Genomic DNA, 26137 nt, shown 5'->3' with positions numbered 1-26137 from the left:
CTCCCTGTCTTTAACTTTTACCTCAGAAGTTCCCGACCTTGGTATAACAACTCATTCTGAACCCCTAAGAGTCTGACCTGACTTCCTGTTTGTCACATTTACTTCCTTTGATATCTTAATCCTTGTGCCCCAAAGCCAGACTGGTTACCTGTATCCTTCTCCTCACTGGTCTCTGGGTTTCAGGAATTAGGCTTCATGGTCTTCAACCCTGACTGAACTTGTATCAGCAACTTTCATGTCAGTTCCACAGGAAATTCTCAACCTCTTGCTGTGGGCATACTGCCTTACACACAATATTTATGAGTTATGGGCATACAGATTTGTACACACCTCTTTCTACAAAGGACTTGAAGAAGCTATAAAATATATGCATAAACTAGAATTTTTCTTAATCAATTATGGGCATTTCAGTTGTGGTTACATTCAGCTATGAATCTTTGATTACTGCTACTCCACATTCCTTATGTATAGCTTTCTTCCACTGCTCATAAGATGGCTGCTGTATCTCTCAACATCATAGCTGCATTCCAGGCAAAAGGAAAGAGGAAAGTGAAGACACAGCACCACAGGCTTCTACTTAACATCTCTTTGCTCAGAACTGAGTCCCATGGCTACCTTTAAGGGTACGGAATTGAGTTTTTAACAGGGTCCACTGCTGCCCTGTACAAAATCAGGGTTCTGTAAGAAAGAAGGGTGACACAGAGCAAGTAGCCAACTAACAGCAAGTGCCACACCAAGGAAAGTACAAACCATGTAGATGTTACCAAAGTCTGTGTGCTTCAAAAAAATTTGTCCTTATGTGTCTGTGAGTATTTATATAATATTATATGCTTCTATGATTATGTCAATCTGCTAAAAATTAACACTCAATAACCCAGATAAGTACTTACAGAACATCTTAGAGTTCCCCTTTTCTCCTTCGTATTTCTCCCTTCTGAAAATTTCCCCTCCTTATTTAAATCAATAATAGAATCTTAATGATAAACTTGAGAAGTTTGACAATGTATATCAAGACTCACGTAATATTCCTACATTTTAACTCATAATTAGGGTTGCCAGATTTAGCAAATAAAAATGCTGGATACCCAGTTAAATTTGAAATTTAAATAAAAATGAATACTTGTTTAGTATAAGTATGTACCGAATATTACATGGGACATACTTGTACTAAAAAACTACTCATAGTCTATTTGAAATTCAAATTTAACTGGCATCCTGTGTTTTATGTGGCAACCCTACCCATATTACTGCTCCTGGGACTTTATCCTATGGAAAGAACGAAAAAGTAAAGAAAAGAGCCCTGCAGTGACATAATAGTGAAAAACTGAAAACTAAGTAAATGCCCTCAAAGAAGAGAACAGTAAATAAACTCTGGTCATTCTAATCTATGGAATAGTACACAGGAAAAAAAACCCATTAAATTATTTTTAAAATTATAGAAGCATACGCAAGTTTTGTGTATGCTATAATGAAAACACTAAAAATACATACAAATAGCAGAAAGACCAAAAAGAAATAAGGAAAGAAAAAAAGTTGTGTTTATTAGGAAAGATTTGAGATTTTCTCTCCTTCTCAACTTATGAAATATCATGATAATCTTTGTAAAATATCTTGCTAAGAGAACACTGCTGAGTTATGGTTAGTAACCAAGTTGAGCTGATCACAGAGGTGTGCAGATGAGGGAAATCAGTGTCATCCCCAGGAAGGTGCTGAACCACCTGGCTTCTAGATCCTGGCTTTGCTGGTTCTAACAGAATGCCTCCCTGAAAATGAGACCAAGGGGTTGGGAGCAGAGAAACGGAATAAGATTTTAGCAGCCATGTAGCACTTGCCACATTTCAAAGGTATTAAATTCAACAATCTGAGTGAGAAAGGTCAATTCTATTATCATAGTTGATATGTAGAAATAGAAGCTCAAAATTTGCCAGGGAGGATACATCCTCTCACAGCAAGAAGAATCGAGGGAACTAACACAAATAATACCTGTATTCATCTAAGAGGTTCTGGATTGATTGAGTTCTCTCTGACTGTTTCTCTAAGCATGGACCTCTAATGCTGCTGATCAGGAACTGTAATTCCATACAATGAATGGCTTGCCTTCCTTTTTCAAGGATGCACGCCTTAAGCTGTTTTTCTAATGGCGATGGTGGATTTGTACAATCACCTACACGTTTCACCCTGCTGTGCCTGTGGCCCAATTATGCCTCAAATCTGCACAGCAAATCTGCTGGCCAGGAATGGAGTGAAGCAATGTTAAACCAGCTCCCCCAAACACCCGCTTCCCTTAGAGGACCCCTCTGAAACCGAGTCTCTTAATCAACATCTACTCACAGCATTCCCAAACCTAAGTCGTGCTCCCTTCTCTCTCTCTCTCCTAAGGGGAACTCGGGATGCCTTAGCACTCTCTGAGTGAAAGATTTATTCCAACAGAACCTGTATGAGGTTGAGAGGATCATTTCACAACTGCCTGGAGAAGTGCTCACTATGATGGTGGCCCCATCCTATGGTTCCTCCACGGGGCACAAGATACTTGATACTTGGGGTTATTGACACTGGATTGTATCCATGGATGTGGACGTGGAAAGGAATTTTAAGGCTGGACCAAGAAAGGAGAAAAGGCAAAAAGGTGAGAAGAAATCCAGACACTGGTGGTACCAAGGGCCTCTAAGATCCTTTGGAAAGTAAAAAATAGAACTAGTAAAAAGTCTGTAAAAGTGAGATAAATTAAAAGAAAGCTATGATGTGAGAGAGAGAGAGAGAGAGAGAGAGAGAGAAGTAATATCCTTAAGACTCTGTCAACAAAATTTCAATTATATTTTAGGCAGGTTTTAGACTCTCCAACCCGTCCTTTTTCCTTCTCAGGATATCTGATCCTGCCCACAAAACTCAGTGGACCTCAGCAGGCTTCATACCCCATTCATTTGGGCCACTACTGACTGGACCAGGGGTACTTAGCAAACTTGAAGGACACCTGCACCTTGGTGGACTAGTTATCAATTGAATTCAGTGTCTCTGGAATTTGACTTCCTCCTCAGTCTTTGCTGGCTCCCCTCCTCTTCCTCACCTCTAGATGGTTGGAGTGCCCCAGGGATTAGTCCTGGGCCTCCTTCTCTGCGCTATAAACACAGTCTCTCTAGGTGATCTTCATTAGGCCCCTGTTTAGAAGTAGCTCCCAAATTCCTGAGCTCTCTCATGCTCCAGATTTAAATATCCAAGTAGCTCCTTGACATCTCCACTTGGATGTCTAGGAGACAACTCAAAACTCAACATGTCCAAAACATAAATTTAATTTCTCCCCTCAGTCCTGTTCCTTTCCCAGTCTTCCCATGTCAGCCAATGTCAACTCCATTGCAGCTAACTCCTCTAGAAAAAAAAGTAGTCATCAACCTTGATTTATTTCCATCTCAACACCCCACATCCACCTCACCCACAATCCTGGAATATCCCTAAATGGCCACTTCTCACCAGCTCCACTGCCTCCACCCTGATCCAGCCACCATCACCTCTTGTAGGGAAAACTGTAATAGTCTCCTACCTGGTCTCCTTGCATCCACTCTTGCTCCTTTACATTTTATTTTCATATAGCCACCAGAGTGATCTTTTCAAAATGTGAATCAGATCATATAACTCTCCAACTTAAGTTCCTTCCGGTGGCTTTCCATTTCACTTAGAAAAAGTCCAAACTCCTAACTGTACTACAAGTCCTTTTGTAAACTGCCCCACTCTTCACCTTGCAGACCCCATCTCCCACCGCTTGACCCCTCATTCATTACACTCCTGCCACTATGACTTCTAGCTGTTCCTTCAATCCATCACTTTCATTCCTGACTCAGGGCCTTCACACATGCTGATCCCTTTGCCTGGAATTATCTTTCCTAGATCTCTACATTGCTGGCTCTGCTCATCATTCAAGTCTAGTCAAATACTACTTGACCCCTGTCTTTAAAGTGGCATAACATCCTCCATCTCTATCACTCTCTATCCCATCATCTTATTTTATTTTTTGTTCATTCATCTATATCTGAAAGTATATTGTTCATTCATTTGTTTGCTTGTTTATCTGATTATTGTCAGAAACTTCTGCTAGAGGGCAGGACTTAAAGCACGGACTGAAGCATAGTAGGTGCTCATCAATACTTGTTAAATGAATGCATATGAGTCTTAGAATCTATAGACAGTCAGTAGTGAGTTCGACCTGGTAAGTCACAAACACTCAAGGTTGGGAGCCATACTGAACCTAGCAGAGGAAGCTGGCTGAGAGAAGACAGGGGCAAAGGTGAAAGAAGCCAGACAACCCCTAAGGGCTAGAGGCCAGGGCTTCAGTTTCTAGTCATTTTCCTGCTGCAACTCGCATGTGGCCTGGCTGCTTCCAGAGACCCAGAAGCATATGTGTCTTTCTCATGACAGCCAGCTAGTCCCTGGCAAAGTTAGAATTTGAAGATAGGAAGGATTAACTCTTCCTCTCATGAAACATGATCTCTATACCCAGTACGTGGAACCCACTCTTTTGAAGACAGTCACGGCATGATAGCCTTCACTTTCCAAAAAAGGGAGAACATAAGCAACTCTGCCACCCAGGATGCAATTTTCATTAAATAAGGCTTTATTTAAAGTTACAACTCTGCATTTCTTTAAAAGGTTACCGGCGTAACAGCAATGGGCCGTGTCTACAGAAACAACTGCTGCCGTTTTAACAGTCCTTTTCTCACGCACCTCCTACAGCTAATCACTTGACAGCTTAAAACGAATATTAACTGCAATGCATAATTAATAAATTGGATTACTTTCCCTTTGCACATGCAAACATACAAAGCAATCTGCCACCAATTAAGGAAATCCCATCATGCCACGAGGCGTTAAATCAAAGTTAAAGAAGTGAGAAATTAAGACAGAGAGATAATGGCAAACTTGCCCAAATATTATAAAGCACATCCAGCGAAGTGCCGCAGCAGTGAGGCGAGACTACTGCCTTTTCTGCCTCCAGTTATTCATGTCTTGTCAAATAATGGGAAAGACCTGATTGCAAACACATAGCCATTTCATTGCACTTCTCAAACCTTTTTAATAAAAATAGATCCCTGCTGCCACCCACCTTCTTTTAAAAAAATAATCCACCCAGGAAACAGTCACCTTTCTTCCAGTGACTTCACATGATAAGTTCATGTGCTCCAGCAGCCAGCAGTGTTTGCTATTTTGACTTCTTACTTAAGAGTTCCAATATTCTGAACAATCCCAAGCAAATACCTTTATTTAAACTACCCCCAACTGACCTTTATAGCCTAATACTAGGTTCATCTTGGCAGTTTCCTATAAGCATTCATTTCAAGACTGACCTGCAGAAATATCCAAAAACAATCCACCGTGTCATACCGCAGTCTTTCAGACAGCATGAATGCAGGGGAAAGTGGGCCAAACGCTTCGCTGAGGATTGTAAGGGTTGCCTCCTGAGTACAGCATTGTTCTCTTCCTGTCGGAGCTGGTCATGGAACTTCAGGGGACCTCAACCCAAATGGAATAACGTTTTCTTCTCAGAGGCTCGACAGGGCAGGGAATTTAGCAAGTGTTCCCACTAATCAAAGGGAACACCTTGGGAGTTTCATTTCACTTGGAAGGAAGGCCCTCAAATAAAAGCATGGGCTCCAGGGAGCCTCTGGGGGACACTAAAAGTCGGTGACCATTCCACACAGGGGGCATGAAGGGTTTGGGGCTCCCACAAAAACTGCAATCACAAGGAGATATCAGGACTGGCGTGTGTCATTCCTAATCAATGGCTGTCAAATTACATTCTGCCCGTGAGGTACGAGGGACTCGAGCTGAGACTAGGTCTTCAGCTCACTCACTAGGCATTAAGGCAAAGCTTCTAAGAGCGGGCAAAGGTTTAAGGGTTTGAGATACGGGAAAAGTGTTGATGTTAGAGAAGGTTTGGAGTTTTTTTCCTTTTTTTTGTTTTGGTTTTTTTCCCCACAGTGTGTTGTTCAGACTACCTGCATCATAACCACCTGTGGTATTTGTTAAATATTCAGATTCGTGGGCCCCTCTCCTTATGTTCTGAACCTAAATCGAGGGCAGGGGCCTGGTATCTGCATTTTATGCACACTCCCCAAGTCTGAGAACTGCTCCCTTAAGAACAGAAGCAATAAAGGGGCTCTTTTATGACCCTTCTCTTGGTGGTTCATCCCTTATTGTCAAGAAAAAAAAAAAGATAGAACAAAATATTGTTTTAATAATGTTAGAAAAGGTACTGTTTACAATGTCAATAAATCACACAAATGCAGTATGACCAGCCTAAGCCAGGTCTGCTTAGAATTCAAATGCATTAGCACATTATTTTTGAGGTTAAATCTCTCATGAGTCATTTGGTTTTCACTATCCCAACAAAGCCCCTTTCGTACAGAAAACTGCTCTTTAATATTATTAGTATCACACTGATGAAAAAAGCACTATCCTGTGGCACAAACAGTCCCTGGGCTTAAAAACAGTTTAGCTCATTCATGCCTATTATTGATTTAATGTTGAGGAGCTTTCAGATAATGGGAAGGTAAAAGCTCATTGGTCTTCCACACAAGCACACTCTCTCTCCTCTCCGAATCTTCACTCCTTTTCTATTATTTCTCCCACTGCGTCAGTCAGCCAGCCAGCTAAAGTTCTGTGCCCATACTCTAAGCCAGACATCATGCTGATATTTGAAGATGATCCCCTTTTCATCATTAGAAGAAAAACAGCTAAAATACTGTTATGGACTGAATACTGTATCTCCCCAAAAAACATATGTTGAAGCCCTAACCCCCAGTGTGATGGTATTAGGAGGTAGGGCCTTTGGTTAGACCAGGTCATAAGGGTGGAGCCCCTATAATGGGATTAATGCCCTACAAGAAGAAGAAGGGAAAGAATTCTCTCTCCTCGTGGATGCACCAGGCAGCACAGAGAAAAGGCCATTTGAGCACACAGCACGATGGCAGCCATCTGCAAGCCAGAAGTGGCCCTCACCATACACTGAACCTGCCAGCACTTTGATCTTGGACTTCTCAGCCCCCAGAACTGTGAGAAATAAATGTGTGCTGTTTAAGTCACCCAGTCTATGGCATTTTGTTATAGTAACCCTAGCTAACTAATACAGAAATAGTTTGGTAAACATAACAATTAAAAAAAGTTAAACGCTCATCTGCAAGCCCTTTACAAGGCACTGGAGAAACACTCAGCGGGGCATGGCTAGGGCTTTCTCCAACACCAAGCCTCGCGGAACCCACCAGCTGCTGGACCAATCCTGGAGGCAACAGTTTAGTCTATGAGTGGGAATGTGACCTAGTGGTGGCCAGTAGTCGCTGAACATGTGTTGCATCCTAAATGTAACTTCACAACCCAATGCTCCCACCCGCTCTGTAAGGATACTCACTCACCACAGCCAAGTTAGCTGCTGGTTTTCTACCTCTAAGGGTACACAATGGAATAAAAAGGTATCACAGTACAGATGCCCACTTCACAATCCCTAGCTGTAAAAGCATCAATTCCTGAAACATGAGCAGTTCAGAATGTTCTAATTAGTCCATCATTAATTGGGTCCAAAAGCATTCTTATCACCACTAACATGGTGTCATCACAAAATACTGCCAAGGAATCATCAAATGCATTGAAAAGAAAACGTGAAGATGATGATGATGATGATGATGATGCCTACGATAATTTGTAATTATCTGTCCTGAGACACCTTCCCTTGGTGCTTATTATTTTCAAATAATAGCCCTTACATGGGCAGTTTTTTGAGAGGTAAAGCTCTCTTTGGAGACATGATTGACACATGAGCTCTCTGTCCCTACCAGAAATTGATACAAATTAAAAGGCCTCTTCAAATTGCAGCTTCTCCCCAAATCCCTCTCCAACTAAAATAGATATGGAGCACCCACACCCCTCCCACATGCCATTCCAAAGGGTCTAAATATGCAACCTCCATAAATGCTCCACAAAGAAAACTTATCCCTATGTCTTGTTTAATACGTGAAATTACTATTTCTTCAGTCACTGAAGAAATCATTGTCTTTATGTTGGAGGCATCAGGAAAGAAATCACCAACTTTAAAAAAAAAAAAAAAAAAAATGAGAGAAAGGAGTCTTTGAGATAACATATGGTTGAATACAAGGCTATTCAGTTCAGAAGACTTCCTGGCAATAAGAAAGTGAGCACTCCCTCCCGGCAGGGTGTATTTGTAATGAAGGGGCAAATTCATGTGAGCATTTGGCCTGCCTCTCAAGCCCTGGCTGCGGCCATTCCTACTACGGCTCTGATTCAAATCATTCTGTAGTCCATGAGAGAAGAACACAATAGAGAGCCAGATAAAAAACCAAGAATTGCTACTGAGATGTGAACATCTCCTCCCCCTACTTCCAAAAGGGCAAAAGAAAAGTCAATTTTTTCACTGCTTGTGCTTATTAACAGTGACTTTTTTTTTCTTCTGGTGCATAAGGAACAAAAAAATAACTGCAGGAGGCAATACTCATAAAAGAGAAATACCACCTGAGTGTCTCCCCGCCAATGAGTTCATAAAGTGTGACTCAACCCCGAAATGGTAGCCAGCCCCACAACTTTAACACTGAAGTTGTCTAATTAAATCTACACATCCAAGCCAAGAAGATACTTTCCTTTAACTGAAATAACCCGTGAAGAGCAGACTGGTATTTCAACTTGACTCAGCATGATTTGGGCTTATCTTTGGCAATAAACAAACCGTTCTGGGACCCTTTATAAGCCTGCCCAGAACCAGTCACAGTGCGACAGCTGCAGTCATGAGTATAAGAGAAGGTGCAGTGCCTCTGGATGGGGACAGCGATCCTTTCCTATGCAGCAGCTTAGAGTCCAACTGGGTGACCCAACATAAGGCTAAAGGACGCCTCTATTCTTTTTGTCTTTGTTTGACTCGTATTTTTAATTAAGCTAACATTTGTGTATTGTTTTAAAAAGTGAGATCGCACTATAAGGCTAAGAGGAAAAGAGAGCAGCTCATTACCCACCCCTACCCACTTCCCAGTCCCATTCCCCACACGTAACCACTCTCAACACTTTTTAACTATTTCCTATGATTGTAAACTCCTTATTTTTATGTTAACTGCTTCACTGCTATTTCTTGTTTCCTTTTTCTATTTAGACATTATCTACTACTTCCTGCTATCAGTGATTAGAATTGAGCAGTTACATAGTTTCCCCCCATTTCTCCAGCCCACCATCATCTTTATATAGGACTATCACTCTTTTGATTAAAGCAATGTAGTATTTACATTGTTATGACTATGAACACAGACTGCCTTGGTTCAAATCCTGCTTCCAACAGGCACAAGCTATGTAACCTTGTGTATCATTTTCCATGTTTATAAAATGAAAACAGTATTCACACCTACTTCTTGGGGTTGCTGTGAGGGTTAAATAAGTCATTGTGTACAAACACTTAAAACAATGCCTAGTACAAAATGAGTGCTCTCTAAATGCACAGTCAGAATAGATTTCCTTTCTTGTCCATTCCCTTTCGTTTTTGCCTCATTTTTCATTTACTTAATTTTCTATATAACTTTCACTAATGTATCTTGAAAACTTCCACAAAACTAAAATTCCTCTCACTGGAGATATCACATTACGTAGTATTTGTTTGCTTTCCTTAAAGACGTCCTTCTTGGAATGCTCCATCATCCTCTTACAATCTGCCCAAACTCCGTGGGCCTGATGCACACTTTAAATCAGGCATTCTTTTCTCCTCTTACACAGTCCCATGTCCCAAGTCTTTCTCCCTCTTGATTTATATTCCTTTTTGATGGAGCACATCCCCCAGCATATTCCTAACACAAGGTATACAGGAGGTAAATTCCTTCAGTCATGTAACTTTGAAAATGTCTTTATTCTAACTTTACATGTGCCTGAAGTTCTGCAGAATATAGAATTCTAAGTGGAAATAATTTTCCCTCAAAATGTTGAGGGCAATGCTCCATCACCTTCTAACTTCCAGTGTTTCTGTTAAAAAGTCTAGTGCCCCTCATAACTGATTGCTTTTTCTCTCTGAAAGCTCATAAGATTTTCCGTTATTGCTGGTTTAAAATTTCATTGTGATTTGCATCTCTGGTACTGGGCACCCAGTGGGACCTTTATTCTGGAAACTCATACCCTTTGGGGAAATTTTCTTGTATTTTTTCTCTTCTGATTTCCTTCCTTCCATGTTCTTTTTAGAATCCCTAGTAGTTGGATGTTGACCCCCTGAATTTCCCTCCATTGCTATTTTTTTCCCCATCTCTCGGTCTTTCTGTTCCACTTTCTAAGCATTCCTCAACTGTACTTTCCAACCCTTCATTTTTATTTCCACTCTCATATTTTAAATTTCCAATAACTTCTTTTGTTTTCTCAATATACCTTTCTTGTTAATAGCATACTGTTCTAGTTTAAGAAGTGCAATAGCATCTCTTATCTCTCTAGAGGTACTATACTCCAGTTACTTTTGTTTTCTTCTGTTTCTTGCATTCTTTATTTTTCTACTAAATTCCTTTTTTTTTTTTCCTCTTCATTTTTCTCTCCATTTTTCATTATGAGACTGTCCTCAACTATCTGGTCAGTTGTGGCTCTCCATTCACATTTAAGAAAGTCTCAAAAAATGAATGAAAGTTCTTGGAGAGTGGGTAGAACTCACAGTGGGTGACTGGCAGGGACCTGGAATGTTGGGAGATTTATAGATGTCAGTATCTTTCCCTTTGCTCGTCAACTTCCTAACAGAAATATTCTCCCATCTCCTGAACTGCCTGTGCATATACATGTCTGTGTTGGGTGGGGAGGCAGGGAGTCTCACCCTAGATTTGCACTTAATTCAGAATTTGTCAAGCTCAGCACTATTGACATTTTGGGCCAGATAGTTCTTTGCTGTGGTGGCTTCCCTGAGTACTGCGGAACATTTAGCAGAATCTATCCATTAGATGCCAGTAGCAAACTCCTGCCAAGTTGGGACAACAACAAGTATTGCCAAGTATCCGCTGACTTGTCCCACAGTCTGGGAGCTCCTCAGTTCATACTCTCTAGGCAGTAAACTCCTATCTGTGCAGAGCGGAGGAAGGGTACTTGCCTAGCATCATGACTGGAGGGAGGGGATCCTTTTTAAGCTAATCCTCTTATCAGCCCCACCTTCAGAGGTATCTAGTGCCACCAATATCTGAGCCTGTTTGGGGTTCTGTGGCACAAATCAGCCTGCTTATTGTTGGCTACAGGCTTTAACCAAGCAGAAAAAACTAAAACCCAAATCAGTTATCATTCATCTATCTGCCTTCCATACCTCAAAAATTTGCTGGCCTCTTTTGTATGCAGTCATCTCCTTCCTTATTCTCTTTGTCCTCATAGGGTAATGCTGCTTAATCTTTTTTCTGACATTTAGTGATGTTAAGGATGAGGGAGAGTCCACAGTAAACACTGCATTTGGGCACCATGTTTAATCTGAAACCTCCCAATTCTTTGATTCTCAAATTCTGATAAGTGAAAAAAAGCTAACAATTCTCAGAGGCAAGGAAAACATCACCTAAGCATCTCTCATCTTAGTGTACAAGAACCTACACATCTTTGGTGTACATTTTATTAAAACACCAGAGTCTAGGATTAGAAAAATATACAAAATCACAAATATTTTACTAAGACCAAATCTAGCCACAACCCAGGTCTGGTGAAGCCTGGGTTATTCCGAGTTTGAACAAATCTCTAGAACAGAACACTGTAACTACCAATAAATTTAATGTAAACAGTTCTCTTCCATATTAATGCTTTCTACCTGGAGCATGCATCTCAGAAAGACACAGCTGGACCATCATCAGCCCTCAAAAGTCAAATGGCTCTACGAACTACTAAATCCATATACTTCTTTCCACACCTACAATCATCAGCATTCTGGATCAAGCCACCATTATCTCTTATCTAGGCTCTGGCATGCTCTGTCTGCCACCATTCAGTCCAGTCTGGTCCATTCTCCATCACAGTAATCTTTACAAAGAGCAAATAAGATCACTTCACCTACCCTCAACCTCCACCCCTACCTTAAAACTCAGTGGCTTCCCATTGCTCTTGGGAAGAAGACTGAAACCCTTAACATGCCTAACACTTCCCCACACGGCTGGTCCTTGCCCACCTCTCTAGCCTCACTTCTTAATGTGCTTCCTCTTGCTTCTTGTGCTCCAGCCACACTAACTAGCTTTTTTCCCATGGTCCTTCCACCACTGGCCTTCATCTGTACTATTCCTTCTTTCCGGAATGCCTGGAATTCCTGGAATGCTATTTACCCACACATCCCCTTCAACTAGGTATTTCCTACTCATCCATCAAATTTCAACTCATCTATGGAGTCAGGAGCCTTCCCTAACTCTACGACCAAGAGAGTTTTTCTTATTGTATCTAAGACATATCATTCTTTGTCATCACAAACTCTTCTTGTCTTTATGCAATCCTTTGATTCATGTGTCTCTACTCCTCCACTGGACTGTAAGTAGGAGAGAAGGGATTGTGCCTGCCTAACTCATTGCTCTGTCCTCAAGCTTCGCAACTTGATATTCAGGAAAAACACAAAGTTACTATTTGTTGCATAAATGAATAACTTCATTAATTCCCATGAGTTAAAGAACTGTCCTAGATGCTCTAGAAAGAACTACTCTTTAGTTTTTTAAGTGACTCTTTTCATTGTGATTGATCATTTTGGTTGGATAGTAGGAAATGCATTTTAATCATGAAGGGGATGATCAAATGAGTTGAGGGAGTTAAGTCAGAGATTGTTAGTTTCCAACATATCAATTGTCTCCTATCTATATCACTAAGTGACAAAGTGCCCAACTAAAATTACTTGCATTTCTCCAGTCTCCCTTACAGACAAGTGTGGTGAGTGATATTTAAAAAACAAAACAGAAGGTAAAGCTTTCAGTAAAGATGATAAGATGTTGACTCAGCTGGGAAGCATGGCCATTCACCTTTCACTTCTTTTCTCCATCCTTCTACCTAGAGGATGGATGTGATGGCTCCAGCTCCAGCAGACATCTTAGACTAGAAGATTATCTCTTTTTTTCTTCCAGTTTTATTGAGATATAATCGACATATAACATTGTGTAAGTTTAACGTGTACAAAGTGATGATTTGATATACATATATATTGTAAAATTATTACCATAATAAGGTTAGTTAACACACCCATCACCTCATATAGTTACCATTTTTAGTGTGTACTGTGAGAACCTTTAAGTTCTACTCTCTTAGCAACTTACATCTCAACTTACATCTCAACTTATATCTCAAATATACAATACAGCATTGTTAACTACAGTCACCATGCTGTGCATTAGATCCTCAAAACTTGCATTCATCTTATAACTGCAAGTTTATACTCTTTGACCACATTTACCCACCCTGTGCCTCACCCCCACCCCTAGCAACCACCAATCTACTTTTTGTTTCTAAGAGTTCAGTTTTTTAAAAATAGAACTACCATACAATCCAGCAATCCCACTACTGGGCATACACCCTGAGGAAACCATAATTCAAAAAGAGTCATGTACCACAATGTTCACTGCAGCACTATTTACAAGAGCCAGGATATGGAAGCAACCTAAGTGTCCATCGACAGATGAATGGATAAAGAAGATGTGGCACATGTATACAACGGAATATTACTCAGCCATAAAAAGAAACAAAACTGAGTTATCTGTAGTGAGGTGGATGGACCTAGAGTCTGTCATACAGAGTGAAGTAAGGCAGAAAGAGAAAAACAAATACCGTATGCTAACACATATATATGGAATCTAAAAAAAAAAAAAAAATGGTTCTGATGAACCTAGGGGCAGGACAGGAATAAAGACGCAGACGTAGAGAATGGACTTGAGGACACGGGGAGGGGGAAGGGTAAGCTGGGACGAAGTGAGAGAGTGGCATGGACATATATACACTACCAAACGTAAAACAGATAGCTAGTGGGAAGCAGCCACATAGCACAGGGAGATCAGCTCGGTGCTTTGTGACCACCTAGAGGGGTGGGATAGGGAGGGTGGGAGGGAGACGCAAGAGGGAGGAGATATGGGGATATATGTATATGTATAGCTGATTCACTTTATTATACAGCAGAAACTAACACACCATTGTAAAGCAATTATACTCCAATAAACATGTTAAAAAAAAAATAACAGTTCAGTTTTCTTAGATTCTAAATATGTGAGATCAAACAGTATTTCCCTTTCTCTGTCTGATTTATTTCACTTAGCAAAATGCCCTCAAGGCTCATCCATGTCCTCACAAATGGTAGGATTTCCTTCCTTCTTTACAGCTGAATAATTCCATTGTGTGTGTATATATATGTATCACATCTCCTTTATCCATTAATCTGTTGACACTTCGGTTGTTTCCATGTCTTGGCTATTGTAAATAATTCTGCATTGAACAAGGGAGTGCAGATATCTCTTCAAAATAGTGATTTTATCTCCTTTGGTTATATACCCAGAAATAGGACTGCTGGATAGCTCTATTTTTAATTTTTTGAGGAACCTCCATACGGTTTCCCATAGTGTTTGTACCAATTTACATTCCACCAACAGAGTATGAGAGTTCCCTTTTCTCCATACCCTCGCCAATACTTATCTAGCTCTTGTCTTTTTGATGGTAGCCATTCTAACAGGTGTGAGGTGATATCTCACTGTGGTTTTAATTTGCAGTTCCCTGATGATTAGTTATGTTGAACATCTTTTTATGTACCTGTTGGCCATTTGTATATCTTCTTTGCAAAAATGTCTATTCAGTTCCTTTGCCCATTTTCTAATCAGATTATTTAGTTTTTTGCTGTTGAGTTTGATGAGTTCCTTATATATTTTGAATATTAACACCTTATCAGATATATAATTTGTAAATATTTCCTCCCATAAAAGCCTATGAGAACAGAAGTGTGCACTAAGGATGGAACAGAAAACTGGAACAAACCTGAGTCCCATGGACTGAGATGCAGTCACACCTTCCCTGGATTGACTACCTCCAGATATTTTTTATAAAAAATAAATAATAAATCCTTATGCTTCTGAGCCACCAAAGTCAGCTCTGTTCCCAGAGCCAAACACAATTCCTACCTGATGTGATAGTTAATGAAAAGAAACAAATTCTGCCTGCAAATACCTTACAAATTCCTGAGGGTAAGATAGATGGGCCCAGAGCCACAAGAAATCATCAGGGTTAATCAACTCCAACCAAATCCCTAAGGCAGTTGTTTCTAAGTGAGCCAGGGTATTTGATTATCCATAAAGTTGCCAGTGACTGACAGACATTCCACCTCCCTCTTCATGATGAAAAGTCATTTCCTACTGCATTTCCAAAATAATCAATCACACGCAAAGAGAGTCACCTAAAATACAAAACTTGGATAATGCTCAGATTGGCTAATAATCTCAACATTAGCCATATAATTATTACAGTTGACCCTTGAACAATATATGGTTTTTGAACTGCACGGGTCCACTCATACATGGATTTTTTTCAATAGTAAATAATACAGTACTACACGATCTGTGGTTGGTTGAATCTGCGGATGCAGAACCTCGAAAACAGAAGAACCACCTATACGGAGGGCCGACTATAAGTTATATGTAATTTTTGGAGGATTGGCACCTCTAACTCCCAGCACTATTCAAGAGTCAACTGTACTTTTGAATTCTATGAAGAGCACAAAGAAATTTGCAAATTCATTTACGTGAAGTCAGCTTGATTTAAAAAGGAAGTGAGAGATAACATTAATTGAACACTCAGTCTGTGCCAGGCACTGTGCTTTGTGGAAACCATCCTATGCAAAACTCACAACAGCTCAGTATGATAGACATTGTACTCATTTTATAAATAAGGAAACTGCAGGTCAGAAAAGGTAAGTGGCTTACCCAAGGCTTCTCCAAAACAAGTAGTAGGGCTAGGATTTAAATCCATCTGTCTCCATATTCTCTACTATTTCCACTATCCCATTCTACCTGTGACTGTGGGTCATTTGTAGAGACATGGATGGACCTAGAGACTATCAAACTGAGTGAAGTAAGGCAGAAAGAGAAAAATAAATATTGTATATTAACGCATATATGTGGAACCTAGAAAAATGGTACAGATGAACCGGTTTGCAAGGGCAGAAATAGAGACACAGATGTAGAGAATAGATGTATGGACACCAAGGGGGGAAGGGAGGGGATGAATTGGGAGATTGGGATTGACATATATACACTAATATGTATAAAATAGATAACTAACGAGAACCTGCTGTATAGCACAGGGAACTCCACTTTACTGTACAGTACAAACTAACACAACATTGTAAAACAGCTATACCCCAATAAAAAATAAATAAATTAAATTAAATTAAATAAATAAATATTTGGTCTTCAACCCAGTTCTTGGCACAGAGATCCTAAAGCCTTTGGGATTTCCTAAATGATGAGAGCAAAGAGGTGTCTTTTGTTACGTTAATGAGGTGGCTTTTGGAAAGCCCCTAGGTCATCTAAGGATGGGGGCCGGTCACCAGAGGAACCAACCACGTGACTAGAGTGTTCCAACATTCAGTCCCACTGCAGACTTCAGGAGAGAGAAAAGGGGCTGGAGATTGAGTTCAATCACCAGTGGCCAATGATTTATTCAATCACTCCTATGTGATGAAGCCTCCATAAAAACCCTAAAGGATAGGGTTCAGAGAGCTTCTGAGTTGGTGAACACATGGAGATGCAGGCAGAGTGGCACCCAGAAAGTACAGAAGCTCTGAGTCCCTTTCCACATACCTTGCCCTGTGCAACTCTTTTATCTAGTTGTTCCTGAGTCATACCCTTTTAGAATAAACTAGTATGTAAAAAGTAATCTAGTGAGTAAAAGTTTCTCTGAGTTCAGTGAGCCTCTCTAGCAAATTAATTGAACCCAAGGAGGGGGCCATGGATACCTCTGATCTACACCTGATCGGTCAGAAGCACAAGTCACAACCTGAACTTGCAATCTGGAAGGAGGGGGCTCTTTTAGGACTAAGCCCTTAACCTGTGGGATCAGTCACTACCTCCAGATATATAGTATCGGATTCGAATTAACTGCTTGGCGGTGTGGGGAAAAAAAACACACATCAGAGTTGCTGTCAGAATTGGAGCCTCGAAGCCAGCAGTTACTATTACCTTGAGTGTTTGGTTGACTTCACCATGTCCTATTAATGAGCTAATGCTCTTCTTCACAGGATTTATCAGTTCTTGTGGGTTGAACTGTGTCCCCTTGACAAAAGACACGAAGATATGAAGTCCTAACCCCCAGTACCTGTGAATGTGACCTGATTTGGAATAGGGTCTTTGCAGATGTAATCAAGTTAAGATCAGACGATCCTGAACAAGGGAGGGCCCTAATTCAATGACTGGTGTCCTCAGAAGATGGAAATCTGGACCCAGAGACACACAGAGAGGAGAACACTGTATAAAGATGGAGACACAGATTGGAGTGATGTGTCCAAAAGCCAAGAATGCAGAGGACTGCCAGCAACCACCAGAAGCTGGGAAAAGGCAAGAAAGAATTCTCCCCTAGACGTTCAGAGGGAGTATGGCCTTGCCGACACCTTGATTTCAGACTTCTGACCTCCAGAACTGTAAGGAAATAAAATTCTGTTGTTTTAAGCCGCCCTGTTTATAGTGACTTTTTTTTAGGGCAGCCTTAGGAAACTAACGTAATAGTTAACCCTGTTAACTTTTAAGGCTGTTTTGGCCTTAGCAGTAACCCGTCTGGTTGAGTGTGAAGTTATGCCCATGACATGTGACGTGGGGCGGGTGCACAGGTCAGACGGAGCCGAGAATGTGTCCAACACTCACCCGCCCAGTCCCGGAAGACGCTGAGAAGGATAAGAGAGATGGCGGGTAGCAGACGGAGCGAGGGAGGCAGAACCAGGTGCGGTGGGCGGCTTGGGCTTAAGAACTGAGCTGGGCCAGTGAGATGCAAACAAGCAACAAGTGTTCAGGATGGTGATGCAGGCGTCCTCATCATTACTGCATCCAAAGACCTGGAGGACCTCCTTTTTTTCCACTCACCCAGAATGGGGCCCTGTAAGGTAAACCAATTTAGGCCTGCGTTTAGATTTGAAACATCTGTTAGGTTTGAACCAGCTAAAACCCATTGAACAACAGCTGGCTCCAATTCTGTATTCTATACAACGCCAAAGTTACTGTTAGTGGGTTCATTAAGGGGATTAGCTGAAGCAAATGCTTAAAATCACTGGGGAGATAATTACTCAAAATGTACACCCTGAAATGTATGAAATTTTTAATAATACAAACCCAAGCCAAGAAAATATTCTTGTTAAAATGAAACTAATAGGAGATAATGGAACTGAAAGGAAAGTATCTCAAACTTGCTTTTCATTATTAGGCTTGTTTCACGGTGGAAGCACCCATTTCTAGATAGTTTCTAGGGAAAAAAATGAACATTTCTAAGATGATAATACCAACAGTAGTTATAACATTCTCTTAAACCAGTCACCTTTCAATGAAACCAGTGAGATGAAGTAAATAAATCTTGCCAAAGCTTCCCTCTTATTAGGGCGACCAACCTGTCCTAGTTTGCCTGGGAATGTCCTGGTTTTAGCACTGAAGGTCCCACATCCCAGAATCCCTTCAGTCCTGGGCAAACTGGCACACTTTGTCACCTCCCTCTAGTGAACAACAGTAATGGTCATGTGAGCAAGCACCTCAGGGAAACTGATGCAAAGATCTAAACTGTGTATTCAAAGAAGAACCTTATGAGGTGAATAGGTCCAACGGATGAGTCTGAAAGGAGGCTAACAGGCTGAAGATCACAAGTCGCTTTTCAAGCACACTCACACTGCACACACTGGCTTCTCACGGACCACTCCCTGCGCTCACCCCTCTGCTCAGCCCTCACGGATCCAGGGCTCAGCCACAGGCCCTCTTTTCCTATCCACACTCATCTCATCCAGCCCAGGACTTTAAATACACCTCTATGCTGATGACCCCCAAATCTCTCGCTAGCTTTCCCATCTCTCCAGGTCCATACAACCAACTGGTGACTTATCCTCACTTGGGGTGTAACTGGTGTTTAACTTAACATATGTTGGTTTGCTAGGGCTGCCATAACAGAGTGCCACAGACTGGGTGGCTTAAACCACAGAGATTTACTTTTTCACAATCCTGGAGGCTAGATGTCCAAGATCAACGTGTAGGCAGGGTTTTTCTTTTAAGCCCTCTCTCCTTGGCTTGCAGATGGCCATCTTCTCCCTAAGTCTTCATGTCTTCCCTGTGTGTGTGTGTGTGTGTGTGTGTGTGTGTGTGTGTGTGTCCTAGTCTTTCTTTATGAGGACACCAGTATTGGATTAGGCCCCACCCTAATGACCCCATTTTAACTTAATTACTTCTTTAAAGACTATCTCCAAACATAGTCACATTCTGCAGCACTGGGGGTTAGGACTTCCACATACGAATTTTGTGGGAACACAGTTCAACACATAACACAGAACTCTGATCCACCAACCCACCTCCGCAATACCTCGTCAAGATACCCCTAGGCTTCTCCAGCTCAGAATAAAAGAAATCACCATCCACCAAAGCACTATACATAAAAACCGGGAATCATTCCTGAGTCCCTTCCCTCCTCCAATTCCCTCCTTATTTTAAGCCATCAGGACCTCACATTGGCTCTGCCTTTTCTCTACCTCCGTTACAACTACTGCTCTTTTCAAGCCACTACCATTACTTTTAAAACAAAATCTAATGAGTCTCGCTGCTTCATCTCCTACCCTCTACAGTTGATTTTTTTTTTTAACATCCTTATTGGAGTATAATTGCTTTACAATGGTGTGTTAGTTTCTGCTGTATAACAAAGTGAATCAGCTATATGTATACATATATCCCCATATCTCCTCCCTCTTGCGTCTCCCTCCCACCCTCCCTATCCCACCCCTCTAGGTGGACACAAAGCACTGAGCTGATCTCCCTGTGCCATGCGGCTGCTTCCCACTAGCTATCTATTTTACATTTGGTAGTGTATATATGTCCATGCCACTCTCTCACTTCATCCCAGCTTCCCCTTCCCCCTCCCCGTGTCCTCAAGTCCATTCTCTAGTAGGTCTGCATCTTTATTTCCGTCTTGCCCCTAGGTTCTTCGTGACCTTTTTTTTTTTTTTTTTTTAGATTCCATATATATGTGTTAGCATATGGCATTTGTTTTTCTTTCTGACTTACTTCACTCTGTATGACAGACTCTAGGTCCATCCACCTCACTACAAATAACTCAATTTCGTTTCTTTTTATGGCTGAGTAATATTCCATTGTATATATGTGCCACATCTTCTTTATCCATTCATCTGTCAGTGGACACTTAGATTGCTTCCACCTCCTGGCTACTGTAAATAGAGCTGCAGTAAACATTGTGGTACATGACTCTTTTTGAATTATGGTTTTCTCAGGGTATATGCCCAGTAGTGGGATTGCTGGGTCATATGGTAGTTCTGTTTTTAGTTTTTTAAGGAACCTCCATAGTGTTCTCCATCAAAAGCAACCAATTTTAAAATGTAAAAAAGAATATGCCATTTCCCGGCGTAAAGTTCATCAATAGCTTCCCACTGCCCTTATGAAAACTCCAAATGCATGACCTGGCTGCCAAGCCCCTGGTGCACCTGGGCAACCTCAGCTTAAGCATTTCCCCTTTGCCCTCTAGGCCAAACACTCTGACACACTGACCTCTCTGCTCCTTCCCCACATCAAGCTCATTCCCATCTCTGGGCTTCTGCACGGCTCTTCCTTCATCTTGCACTGTTCTTTGCCCTGCTATTCTCATGACGTGTTCCTTTTCATTATTCATAATTAAGTTTCAATCCTATTTCCTCAAAGAGGTTTTCCCTGACCATCCAACAAAATGTGATGCCACCGTCATTCTACTCTACATGAGCGGTCATAAAATTCTACTTTAATTCTACTTTAATTAGAATCCTACCTGTAATCTTCTTCAATTCTACTTTAATTCTATTTTCTTGAGGGTAAAACTCTTGCCTGGTTTTGGCACCCCCATATTCCTAGTGCCTAGAAGAGTGGATGGCACAGAGTAGGTACTTTGTAAATATTTGCTATTTCTATTGAAGCCAATTAGTTACACATCCAAGGCAGGCGCCACTTTTCCTCCAGTGTGATTTAGGGAAAAGACACACCAGACACAATGGACTGGTTCTCTGGTGACTTCTAACCTGAAAACACAGACATAGCCAGAAGTCATGGATGTGTAGGGATTTGAGAAGATTGGCTTACCTAAGCTCCATAGTCTTAGTTTACATAAGTCACAGCTTACCTGAGTCCCACAGTCTAAGACACTACAAAAAGGTAAGACTAAGAATTAGGAACCAGGACTTCCCCGGTGGTCCAGTGGTTAAGACTCTGACTTCCAATGCAGGAGGCGTGGGTTCAATCCCTGGTTGGGGAACTAAGATCCCACATGCTGTGGGGTGCAGCCAAAAACTTGAAAAAAAAAAAAAAGAATTAGGAACCAAATAGGAACTAGCACAGGAAAAAAAATGGGTCCATTCACTACATCTAACATTCATACCACACTTGACAGCCCGTATTTCCCACCTATTATTTCACTCACCTGCATAGCAAGCCTGTGAGCCAAGGTCCTTAATCACAACCAGGGGGCCCCAAACCTGTACCAACCCCAAGGATGACTAAGTGCAAGGTGATTTCATTATCTCTTGCTGTTGTATTTGTGCCCTCTCTTGCACAATATCACAAGACGTTTATTCCATATCCCTGACTCCTGATAAGACTGACACACAGAGATGCTATTTCAACAGAAGCTGAGTCAGTTGTGAAGGCTACGGCCAGAAGTTCTGGATGAGGCTGGATACAGCTAATCTATTAGCACCCACACTCTGGCAATAGTCAATAACCTCTTTACAAATTACCTCCTTATTCCGAATTCTACTCAATACTCTGTCATGACCTATATGGAAAAAGAATCTAAAAAAGAGTGGGTATATGTATATTTGTAACTTATTCACTTAGCTGTACAGCAGAAACTAACACAACACTGTAAATCAACTGCACTCCAATAAAAATTTAAAAAAAAAAAAGTACCTCCTTACTCTGGACTCTCATCAACTTATCCCATTATTTTTACTACTGAAACCTTAGTCCTCCTGCTTTTTGCCCCAACAGGATCTGCAGCCCTGACAGGTACATAGGTCATTATTTCCAAATTTAAAATTACGGCATAAGAAGGCTTCGCTCTCTCTCTCTCTCTTCTTTTCTTGGGCCACACCCCCAGCCCCACCCCCAGACAACACAATTCAGAATGCAATGCAAAGACAGGGCCACAGAACAGGCCGTGCACTGCAGGATTTCAGAGGAAGCCATTCACATGATGTGAATGGTGCTTCCTGCACAGACCTCTGCTGTACCCCTGGCAAAGGCATGTGGTGTTAAGACAGTAAAATAAGTATAGTCTGTGCTTGGGGTAGGAGTTGGAGGCAAGGGATGAATACATCTAAGAAAATCTGCATTTAAATAAGGTCTGAAGAAGACTGAAAGTGAGAAAGAAGACTGGGATGACCTCTATTTGTCCTCCTAGGTGCCTGAAGACTTACCTTTGTGTACTAAATGAACTGGGCTCTCTTGCCCTCTGGCTTCTCAGTGGGTTCAAGCAATGGGAACCCAATGGGAATCAAGCACAGCAGAGATGTGAGAGAGGTCAGGATGAGAGAGAGATTGGGGTATTCATCCTCCCCATTTCTTCCCTACTGTCATCGTTTGACAGTAGTGCATCCCTCTACCCAAGGCCTTGGCTCTGGTCAGGTCTCCCTCTCCCACAGCCACTGTTCTCTCTGATTCCAGGAGCTTTTCCTCCCATTACTCCTCTAGGTCTGAGGATTTTAACTACTTCCAGCAGTTTCTGGCCCTGAGGTGCCTTGTCATTCCTCAGTGGTTTCCCTTGACCTTGTTGACACCCTATAAATAATTCCTTAATTAAACTCTCACCAATCATTAACTGAGCAACTCTGTTAAGGCTTGTGTCAACTGAAAGAAACAAAGATGAGTAAAACCAGTCCTTCCCCATAGAGAGATTTCAGGACACCTAAATGATGTCCTGGGCATCTTTCTTCTTCTTCTGACACCAGCCCTGTCCTTCCAATGAGGAACGCATCTCAAACACTTGGAATTTAACCAACCGTTCCCCAGCCCCTGATACAGTGATGGCCGTGGGTCTCAAACCTGGCCAATCACGGTATTCATCTCCCCACCACAATGATTGGTTCAGGGATGATCATATAACCCAGGCCTGGCCAATCACTCATTACTCCTCCACCTCAGTAACTGGCTCAGGGATGAGCACGTGACCCAAGACTAACTTCATCCCTCTCTTGTAATTTTGTCAGAGCTTCTGTAAAAAAAGTCTCTCCTTTTTCTAGGGTTGCTAACTGCCAGGGTGATGTATGGCTGGAGCTGCTGGCAGCCATGCTGGCGTCCACGTGGAGAGAGCCTGCTGAGAATTAGATCAACACAGATGAAAGCAGAGATGAGAAGTAGAAAGTGTGAGAAAGACAAATTCCTCAGATTCTTTGAACACCATAAATGGGTCTCAATTCCACCCCTGGAATTTTCAGTTAGTTGCGCTATTTTGCCCAATTTGAGTTCGGTATCTGTCACTTGGAAATAAAACAGTCCTGGGTAGTAAAAATGGCCTGCATTGCTAAATCCATGCTCACCAATAATCCAAGGCACCTAAGCCTTATCATAGGAAAGTCAATTCCTTAGAATCATTACAAACATCTTTGGGGGGAATGGGGTAGGGGCAGGTGGAAAGAACATTAAACTACAAAATGCTCAGATGAGACAAGAATCTTGGATCTTAACTTTTAAGGGATTTCTCCTACATGTTTTAAAATTTAAATGTATTAGTTTTAAAACAAGTAAATAGGAAGAGATTGGTCCTTAGCAAGAGACAGTAGGTTTATATTAAGATACAAAATTTGTCCTTGAAATGTGCTTTAATAGTTAAGCCAACTTGAAATTAAAAATGTGCCCCCCCCCCAGAAAAAAAAAAGGAAAAGGGAATTCCCCAGCCGTCCAGTGGTTAGGACTCGCGAGTCCATTGCAGGGGGGCATAGGCTCAATCCCAGGTCAGGGAACTAGGATCCCGCAAGCCACGGCGCTAACAACAACAGCAAAAAAAAAATGTGCCCACACACATTTAGACTCGCGTGTTTTCTTTTCTTTTCTTTTTTGGCCGCACTGTACTGCATGCAAGGATCTCAGTTCCCCGACCAGGGAGTGAGTGAACCCACGCCCCCTGCAGTGGTAGCTCGGGGTCTTAACCACTGGACTGCAAGGGAAGTCCCTGGCGTGTTTTCTTAAAACTGCAAATACACTGAAAATAATAAAAAATAATTACAGCAGAAATTTAGTAATTCAGATGAAGGTCTGCTGTATTAGTTTAAAAGTCTAGGTTATAAGACATTTTAAAGAAATGCAATCACAAACCTTTCAAGAAAATGCTATAACGAGCCAGGCTCTAAAACAAATCTTACGTAGTAGGACAGGAGCTATGAGGGTCCAGCTTTAATGAAGAGGATTTGTGATTTGTATGTCAAATTATTTGTAAACTCGTACGTTTCATTTTCTGTAACTACTTGAAAACAATTTGTTTTCTTAAAGAGTTTAATGTTCTCTGCACAACATTAGTTGCACTCTTTTTTTTTTTTAACATCCTTATTGGAGTATAATTGCTTTACAATGGTGTGTTAGTTTCTGCTGTATAACAAAGTGAATCAGCTATATGTATACATATATCCCCATATCTCCTCCGTCTTGCGTCTCCCTCCCACCCTCTCTATCCCACCCCTCTGGGTGGACACAAAGCACCAAGCTGATCTCCCTGTGCCATGCGGCTGCTTCCCACTAGCTATCTATTTTACATTTGGTAGTGTATATATGTCCATGCCACTCTCTCACTTCGTCCCAGCTTACCCTTCCCCCTCCCCGTGTCCTCAAGTCCATTCTCTAGTAGGTCTGTGTCTTTATTTCCGTCTTGCCCCTAGGTTCTTCATGACCTTTTTTTTTTTTTTTTTTTAGATTCCATATATATGTGTTAGCATATGGTATTTGTTTTTCTCTTTCTGACTTACTTCACTCTGTATGACAGACTCTAGGTCCATCCACCTCACGACAAATAACTCAATTTCGTTTCCTTTTATGGCTGAGTAATATTCCATTGTATATATGTGCCACATCTTCTTTATCCATTCATCTGTCCATGGACACTTAGGTTGCTTCCATGTCCTGGCTATTGTAAATAGAGCTGCAATGAACATTGTGGTACGTGACTCTTTTTGAATTATGGTTTTCTCAGGGTATATGCCCATAGATGAACATAGATGCAAAAATCCTCAACAAAATACTAGCAAACAGAATCCAACAGCACATTAAAAGGATCATACACCATGATCAAGCAGGGTTTATTCCAGGAATGCAAGGATTCTTCAATATACGCAAATCGATCAATATGATAAAACATATTAACAAACTGAAGGAGAAAAACTGAAGGATCATCTCAATAAATGCAGAGAAAGCTTTCAACAAAATTCAACACCCATTTATGATAAAAACCCTCCAGAAAGTAGGCATAGAGGGAACTTACCTCAACATAATAAAGGCCATATGTGACGAACCCACAGCCAACACTGTCCTCAGTGGTGAAAAACTGAAACCATATCCACTAAGATCAGGAACAAGACAAGGTTGCCCACTCTCACCACTACTATTCAACATAGTTTTGGAAGTGTTAGCCACAGCAATCAGAGAAGAAAAAGAAATAAAAGGAATCCAAATCAGAAAAGAAGAAGTAAAGCTGTCACTGTCTGCAGATGACATGATACAATACATAGAGAATCCTAAAGGTGCTACCAAAAAACTACAAGAGCTAATCAATGAATTTGGTAAAGTAGCAGGATACAAAATTAATGCACAGAAATCTCTTGCATTCCTATAAACTAATGATGAAAAATCTGAAAGAGAAATTAGGAAAACACTCCCATTTACCAATGCAACAAAAAGAATAAAATATCTAGGAATAAACCTACCTAAGGAGACAAAAGCCCTGTATGCAAAAAATTATAAGACACTGA

General features: G+C 41.2%; 1 protein-coding gene across 5 annotated transcripts in view; it reads right to left on the bottom strand.

Moving 5' to 3' along the window:
• NCALD (neurocalcin delta) overlaps positions 1–26137 on the bottom strand; it is a 445233-nt gene that overhangs the window by 387666 nt on the left and 31430 nt on the right. The window contains exon 2 of one of the 5 annotated variants that reach the window (XM_059902282.1): positions 17826–18054. The exons of the other annotated variants lie outside the window; for them this stretch is intronic. The gene's annotated coding sequence lies outside the window, so the exon portion shown is untranslated. The remainder of the gene's footprint in view (positions 1–17825; positions 18055–26137) is intronic. 5 annotated transcript variants of the gene reach the window in all.

Source organism: Balaenoptera ricei, chromosome 17 (genome assembly GCF_028023285.1).
Source record: "Balaenoptera ricei isolate mBalRic1 chromosome 17, mBalRic1.hap2, whole genome shotgun sequence".
Taxonomy (NCBI): Eukaryota; Metazoa; Chordata; class Mammalia; order Artiodactyla; family Balaenopteridae; genus Balaenoptera; species Balaenoptera ricei.
This window is presented reverse-complemented; position numbering and strand designations above follow the sequence as displayed.